Genomic DNA, 8,311 nt, shown 5'->3' with positions numbered 1-8,311 from the left:
AACCTTGGAACACTTAAGGGACAATTTACCATGCCCAATCCACCTAACCTGCACATTATCGGACTGTGGGAGGAAACCCACGCGCACACGGGGAGAACGTGCAGACTCTGCATGGTCACCCAAGTTCGGAATGGAACCAGGGTCCCCGGAGCTGTGATGCAGCAGTGCTAACCACTGGGTTGCCGGGTCCTCGGAGTGGTAAGGCAGCAGTACTAACCACTGCTTCCGCGCCGTGATGACACGAGCTCTGCTCTTAGCTGAACAACATTGGGAGGTGAATTTTAACTGAAGCTATAAATATAACAATGGGTTGCAGGGCAGTGCCCCCACTGTTGAGTATGGGTTTTTGTGCTGTTTTTAATGACCCATTGGTTGAATCACTCGAAAAGCCAGCATTTATTGCTCACCCTTAATTGCCCTTGAGAAGGTAGTTAAGTCACAGCTTTGAGCTGCTTCAGTACACCCACAGTGCCATTCGGAAGGAAGTTCCAGGGTTTTGATACAACAATGATGAATGAGGGACAATGTATTTTCAATAAGGATGGTATGTGATATGGAAGAAAATGTATAGGTGGTGTTCCCATGTTCCTGTTGGTATAGGTTGTAAGTCTGCCAGTTGCTATTGAGGAAGACTGCAAATTGTTGATGTGTAGATTATGGACACACAACTGTGGTGTCCCACTGGTGGATAGGTGAATGTTGGAGCTCCATTCATCCAGCTGAGTATTATGTAAAGACCCTTCCTGTTCTCCTATTTCCCATTTTTAAAATTTTGCCGTTTTGGATCCATGGATGTTTAATAGACGTACATTTAAGACGAGCAGAGGAAGTGAGGAATTCAAACGTTGCAATATGGTACACTGCTAGCTTTCAAACAGCAGAACTCAGACTTTATGGCACCCAAGACAAGTTGGAGGGATTTGGTTCGATTGGTTGGCTGGTGATCAAAAAATTGGCAACCGGCCATATCATGTCTGGCAACAGGCGATGATTGGGTCTTATCTGAGTCGGATAGAACACAAAAGAAGACCATTTGGTCCATCGAGACTGTACCCACCCACTTAAGCCCTCACTTCCACCCTATCCCCGTAACCCAATAACCATTCCTAACCTTTTTGGTCACTAAGGGCAATTTAGCATGGCTAATGCACCTAACCTGCAGGTCTTTGGACTGTGGGAGGAAACCAGAGCACCCGGAGGAAACCCACGCAGACATGGGGAGAACATGCAGACTCCGCATAGACAGTGTCCCAGTGGGGAATGGAACCTGGGACCCTGGTGCTGTGAAGCCACAGTGCTACCATGCTGCCCTAGTTTTCAGAGAACCACAAAGGACAGTCAGGTCCTGGACATTCAGATGAAGCTGTGTCTCTCCAGAAAGCTGGTGTATTTCTGAACCTACAGAAAACCTGGATGAATTTACAGTAAAAACCATTACAGACTGAAAGCAGAAACCTCAAACTGAAAGCCTGGACTCAAGGTGGGCTCGACAACAACCACCTGAAAAAAAGACTCATTCTTTTACTTTTCATTATTTTTACACCCATCTCCCCCCCCCCCCCCCCCCCCCAACCGTGTTTGTCTGCCTTGTGTGTGTATAGAGGGCGAGTTAAAGAAGGTAGTTAGGAATTAGATCATTATTGGTAAGAGTCCATTATTAAAGATGAGATCACGGGGTACTTGGAAGTGCATGATAAAGTAGGACTGAGTCAGCAAGGCTTTGTCAAAGGGAGGTCATGTTTGACAAATCTGTTGGGAGTTCTTTGAGGACGTAACAAGGAAGTTAGACAAAGGAGAACCAATGGACGTGATTTATTTAAATTTCCAGAAGGCCTTTGACAAGCTGCCGCATAGGAGACTGTTAAATAAGTTAAGAGCTCATGGTGTTAAGGGTAAGATCCTGGCATGGATAGAGGATTGTCTGACTGGCAGAAGGCAGAGAGTGGGGATAAAGGGGTCTTTTTCAGGATGGCAGCCGGTGACTAGTGGTGTGCCTCAGGGGTCTGTGCTGGGACCACAACTTACAATATACATTAATGATCTGGAAGCAGGAACTGAAGGCACTGTTGCTAAGTTTGCAGATGATCCAAAGATCTGTAGAGGGACAGGAAGTATTGAGGAAGCAGGCAGGCTGCAGAAGGGCTTGGACAGGCTAGGAGAGCGGGCAATGAAGTGGCAGATGGAATACAATGTGGAAAAGTGTGAGGTTATGCACTTCGGAAGGAGAAATGGAGGCATAGACTGTTTTCTAAATGGGAAAATGCGTAGGAAATCAGAAGCACAAAGGGACTTGGGAGTCCTTGTTCACGATTCTCTTAAGGTTAATGTGTAGGTTCAGTCAGCAGTGGGGAAAGCAAATGCAATGTTATTATTCATGTCAAGAGGTCCAGAATATAGGGCAGTATGGTGGCCTAGTGGTTAGCAGAGCTGCTTCATGGCGCTGAGGTCCCAGGTTCGATCCCGGCTCTGGGTTACTGTCCGTGTGGAGTTTGCACATTCTCCCCGTGTCTGCGTGGGTTTTGCCCCACAACCCAAAGATGTGCAGCTTAGGTGGATTGACCATGCTAAATTGCCCCTTAATTGGAAAAAATAATTGGGTAATCTAAAATACCTAGAGGGCTAGAATACAAGAGCAGGGATGTACTTCTGAGGCTCTAGTCAGACCCCATTTGGAGAATTGTGTGCAGTTTTGGGCCCCGTATCTAAGGAAGGATGTGCTGGGCCTTGGAAAGGGTCCAGAGGAGGTTCACAAGAATGATCCCTGGAATGAAGAACTTGTCGTATGAGAAACGGTTGAGGACTCTGGGTCTGTACTCGTTGGAGTTTAGAAGGATGAGGGGGGATCTTATTGAAACTTACAGGATACTGCGAGGCCTGGATGGAATGGACATGGAGAGAATATTTCCACTTCTAGGAAAAACTAGAAGCAGAGGACACAATCTAAGACTAAAGGGACGATCCTTTAAAACAGAGATGAGGAGGAATTTCTTCAGCCGGAGGGTGGTGAATCTGTGGAACTCTTTGCTGCAGAAGGCTGTGGAGGCCAAATCATTTAGTGTCCTTAAGACAGAGTTAGATAGGTTTTTGATTAATAAGGGGATCAGGGGTTATGGGGAGAAGGCCGGAGAATGGGGATGAGAAAAATATCAGCCATGATTGAATGGTGGAGCAGACTAGATGGGCTGAGTGGCCTAATTCTGCTCCTATGTCTTATGGACCAGCTGTATTTGCGATATTTTTAATTATGTTTATTAAAATTGTTTAAATGTACAAACCTGGTGATAACTACAAAGACTTCAGGTGTTTTTTTCTAAGAATTATTTGTTGATTTCAATTGTGTTGCGACTCTGGGTCAAATGGGGCCGGAATTGACCATGCATTAGCCCAGGGGTTTGTAATCGGATCCACCACATTCCTGACTTGTGCCTTGTTTTTTTTTTAACAGAATTTACAGTGCAGAAGGAGGCCATTCGGCCCATTGAGTCTGCACCGGCTCTTGGAAAGAGCACCCTACCCCCTACCCAAGGTCAACACCTCCACCCTATCCCCATAACTCAGTAACCTCACCCAACACTACATTTTGTTGCCTGGTTTAATGGTAGAATGAAAGATGAAAAATGAAACGTAAATCGCTTATTGTCACGAGTAGGCTTCAATTAAGTTACTGTGAAAAGCCCCTAGTCGCCACATTCCGGTGCCTGTTCAGGGAGGCTGGTACAGGAATCGAACCGTGCTGCTTGGTCTGCTTTAAAAGCCAGCGATTTAGCCTGGTGAGCTAAACCAGCCCCTGTGGGGCCATGAGATTACTATAAGACATGGGAGCAGAATTAGGCCACTCGGCCCATCGAGTCTGCTCCGCCATTCAATCATGGCTGATATTTTTCTCATCCCCATTCTCCTGCCTTCTCCCCATATCCCCTGATCCCCTTATTAATCAAGAACCTATCTATCTCTGTCTTAAAGACACTCAGTGATTTGGCCTCCACAGCCTTCTGCGGCAAAGAGTTCCACAGATTCACCCACCCTCTGGCTGAAGAAATTCCTCCTCATCTCTGTTTTAAAGGATTGTCTGAGATTGTGTCCTCTGGTTCTAGTTTTTCCTACAAGTGGAAACATCCTATCCACATCCACTCTATCCAGGCCTCGCAGTATCCTGTAGGTTTTAATAAGATCCCCCCTCATCCTTCTAAACTCCAATGAGTACAGACCCAAAGTCCTCAACCGAGAGAGGGAATTAAAAGGGCTGGAGGAGTTGCATTACTGGTCAGAGAGAATATCATAGCTGTGCTGAAGGAGGGCACTATGGAGGACTCGAGCAGTGAGGCGATATGGGCAGAGCTCAGAAATAGGAAGGTGCGGTAACAATGTTGGGGCTGTACTACAGACCTCTCAACAGCGAGCGTGAGATAGAGGTACAAATATGTAAATAGATTATGGAAATATGTAGGAGCAACAGGGTGGTGATGATAGGTGTGGTGAACGTATTGTATTAACCATTCACCATGTATTTCACTGTATCACGCTGTTGCCCATGTGGGCTCTACCTATGGACCATTGTACGATATCACATGGAATGTATCATGTTGGTGCCTTTGTGGGCTCCGCCCCTGGCTCCGCCCCTTGAGGGGAGGTATAAAGAGCAGCAGCCCTGTAGGCGGCTCTCACTTGCATGTCAGTCGCAGGCAGACACTGTTCTAGTCGATTAAAGCTACAGTTTACATCTACTCTCTGTTTTGCGTGAATTGATGGCCGCATCAATTTAATCAACTACGACACCACAATGGAATCGGCCCTCAAACCTGACCGACTGTAACTCGACCCACAAGCCGTGGAGGCCAAAGGGATTTTTTTTGCACTGGCTCCGCTGTTTCGAGGCCTACCTCGCCACCTCCTCCTCGCCTTCCATCTCTGATGATCAGAAGTTGAGCCTCCTCCATGCCCGGGTGAGCCATCAAATCTCTGTACAACTCGAGGAAGCCTCCACATCGCAGATGCCCTCGCGATGCTGAAGCATTTCTATGTAAGGCTCGTGAACGAGGTGTACTCCTCACCACCCGCCTCCAACGCCCTGGGGAATCGCTGGAGGTGTGCCGAAGCAATCTCAAAGTCCTTGCACAAAGTTGCAACTACCAGGCTATTGCGGCCCCTCAACATATGGACCTCGCCGTCCGGGACGCCTTCGTGGCTTGAGGCAGGTCCAACTACGTGAGACAGCGCCTAGTCGAGAAAGGTGCCCTGGACCTGGAAGAGACGGTAAAGCTGGCCTCCTCCCTAGAAGTAGCATTCCAAAGCCTCAACGCGTTCCCGTCCGATCACGCGACCCCCTCATGGACCTGCGACCAGAGAATACCCAGGCCTGTGCCGCGTGGCTGCCCGCCCTACCCGGGGGGCTACCCTACTATTTCTGCAGCCAGCACCAGCACCCCAGGCAGCGCTGCCCGGCTCGGAACGTGAACTGCAGCGACTGCGGCGAAAAGGGACACTTCACTAAAGTTTGCCTCGCCAGGTCCAAATCCTCAAATCACAGGCCCGACTCCCAGACTCACAGGCCCGCAGTGTGGCCGCGTGCCTGCCGGCTCTGCACCTCCCCCCCCCCCCCCCCCGCCCCCCCCAGACACGTCATCTGCCTCGTGTTGTCCGTGGAGGCAGCCATCTTCAAGCCCGCACAACATGTGCGACCGAAGGGGGCAGCCATCTTGGCCACCCCCCCCCCCCCCCCCCCCCCCCCCCCGGCACCTCCGACCACACCGGCTACCCACAACTCGACACGGTCACCCTCGACCAGTCGCAACCAAAAGGCCTCCGGAACTCCATGATGACCATCAGGGTCAATGGGCACGAAACGCTTGCCTGTTCGACTCCGGGAGGACGGAGAGCTTCATTCACCCAGACATGGTAATGCGCTGCTCGCTCCCAATCTTCCCTGCATGTCAAACCATCTCCCTCACTTCTGGGTCGCACTCGGTGCAGATCCAGGGGTGCACTGCCGAAACCCTTGCAGTACAGGGCGCCGAGTACGCCGATTTTAAACTATATGTCTCTCCGACCTCTGTGCTCCTCTCCTGTTGGGATTGGACTTCCAGTGCAACCTCAGGAGCCTAACCCTGAAGTTCAGCGGGCCCCGACCCTCACTCACCGTATGCAGCCTCGCGACCCTGAAGGTCGACCCTCCCCCGTTAGTGACGCCGAAGGGGTCCCTGAGGAAGTGGAAGAGTCGGCCGGCTGCCTCGAAAGCAGTATAGTGGCGCTCTTCCGGGTGGATTGGCGCTCTTCCGGGCGGATTGGCGCTCTTCCGGGCGGATTGGCGCTCTTCCGGGCGGATTGGCGCTCTTCCGGGCGGATTGGCGCTCTTCCGGGCGGATTGGCGCTCTTCCGGGCGGATTGGCGCTCTTCCGGCCGGATTGGCGCTCTTCCGGGCAGATTGGGAGCTGGTGGTAGGCCAACTTCAGATCAACCGTAAACACACGGTACTGCGCGATCTGGTTGACCATCTCCGCCATGTGGGGGAGGGGGTACACATCCAGTTGCGCGAAATGGTTAATTGTCTGGCTGTAGTCCACAACCATCCGATTCTTTTCCCCGGTCCAGACGACCACCACTTGCGCTCTCCAGGGGCTGTTGCTGGTATCGATGATCCCTTCACTCAACAGTCGCTGGACCTCAGTCATGTCCAGCGCACTGTACCGTCTGCTCCTGGCAGCGATGGGCTTACAGGTAGGAGTGAGGTTCGCAAACGGGGGGGGCGGGGCGGGGAGACCTTGAGGGTCGCGAGGCTGCATACCGTGAGGGGGGGGGGGCAAGGGTCCGCCAAACTGTAGGGTCAAGCTTCGGTGGTTACATTGAAAGTCCAATCCGAGCAGTAGAGGGGGTGCAGAGGTGGGGGAGGATGTAGAGCTTAAAACAAGCGTACTCTGCGCCCTGCATCGCGAGATTGGCGATACAGTAACCCCCGGATGTGAACCAAATGGGACCCGGAGGCAAGGGAGATTGTTTGGGCGGCTGGGTAGGTGTGGAGGGAGCAGCTCCTTACCGTGTTGGGGTGTACAAAGCTCTCCGTGCTCCCGGAGTCGAAGGGGCAGGGGGTCTCGTGCCCGTTGAGCCTGACGACCATCATGGAGTTCTTCAGCTATTTAGGCTGCGACTGGTCGAGGGTGACTGCGCCCAGCTGCGGGTAGTCTGTGTGGTCAGTGGAGTCACAAGACGGCGGCCCCCATGAGTCGTACATGTCGGGCTGGGGCAAAGATGGCGACCAAGATGGCGGCCCCCACGAGTCGCACGATGCTAATGACGCATCTGACAGGGGCGTTCCGGGCAGGCACGCAGCCGCATTGCGGCGTCTGTGGGGCGGCGAATCCATGGGTCGGCCTGGTGCGTTTCGATTTCTGGGCCTTAGGCCGGCCCAGATAGACCCTAGCGAAGTGCCCCTTTTTCCCCCACAATCGCTACACGTTGCACTGCGGGCTGGGCAGTGCTGCCGGGGGTGTTGACCCTGGGCGCAGATGTCGCATTGCGGTTCCCCGGGCTGGGCTGGCAGACGCGCGGCACAGGCCTGCGACGTAGTCGGGTCCGACGGGGGCCGTGACGAGGGTGTCCACAAGGGGTTTGCCGAGCCCGCGGGGAACGCGCTAAGGTTCTGGTAGGCCACCTCTAGCGAGGCTTACCGTGTCCCGCAGGTTGGAGGTCCCATTTTCCAGCAAACGCTGCCTGATATAGTTTGAGCGGACCCCTGCCACGTAGGTGTCCCGGATCTGTGAGTTCATGTGCTCCTCCGCCATCACATCCCGATAGCTGCAGTTCCTCCCGAGTAGGGTCAGGGTTTCGTGATATTCGTCCAGCGATTCTCCGGCACGTTAACGGCGAGTAGTGAGGAGGTGTCTGGGGAACGCCTCATTTACGGGCTTGAAGAGTTGAGGTAGGCCTCAAACCATTGAAGCCACTATTCAAATATTTCCTTGGCTTCGGACGCGCGGGCGTCGAGTTCGAGCCTGTCTGGCTTTAGAGTGGTTTCCATCGTGCTGTCTATGACTAATAAATTGATATACCTTCAATTCACCGAGAGGCAGAGAGAGTGAGTGAACAGTAGGCTTTATTAGTCATGAACTTGCCTAGCCAGAGTCAGTAGTACAGAATGGATGCCGCCTACAAGAGGCCGGCTTATATATGCCCCGGTGTGGGCGGAGCCAGAGGCGGAGCCATACCGGGGTTACAGTACAGTACCTGGAAGCAGTTCATGTCACCACTTTCAGGTCATAGGTCACAGGTTACAATATCATGCAAGCATTATGGTGAATACATTCACCACTCAGTTATA

The sequence above is a fragment of the Scyliorhinus canicula genome, chromosome 1, assembly GCF_902713615.1.
Source record: "Scyliorhinus canicula chromosome 1, sScyCan1.1, whole genome shotgun sequence".
Classification (NCBI taxonomy): Eukaryota; Metazoa; Chordata; class Chondrichthyes; order Carcharhiniformes; family Scyliorhinidae; genus Scyliorhinus; species Scyliorhinus canicula.
The sequence above is the reverse complement of the archived record's forward strand: the minus strand, read 5'-3'. Positions refer to the sequence as shown.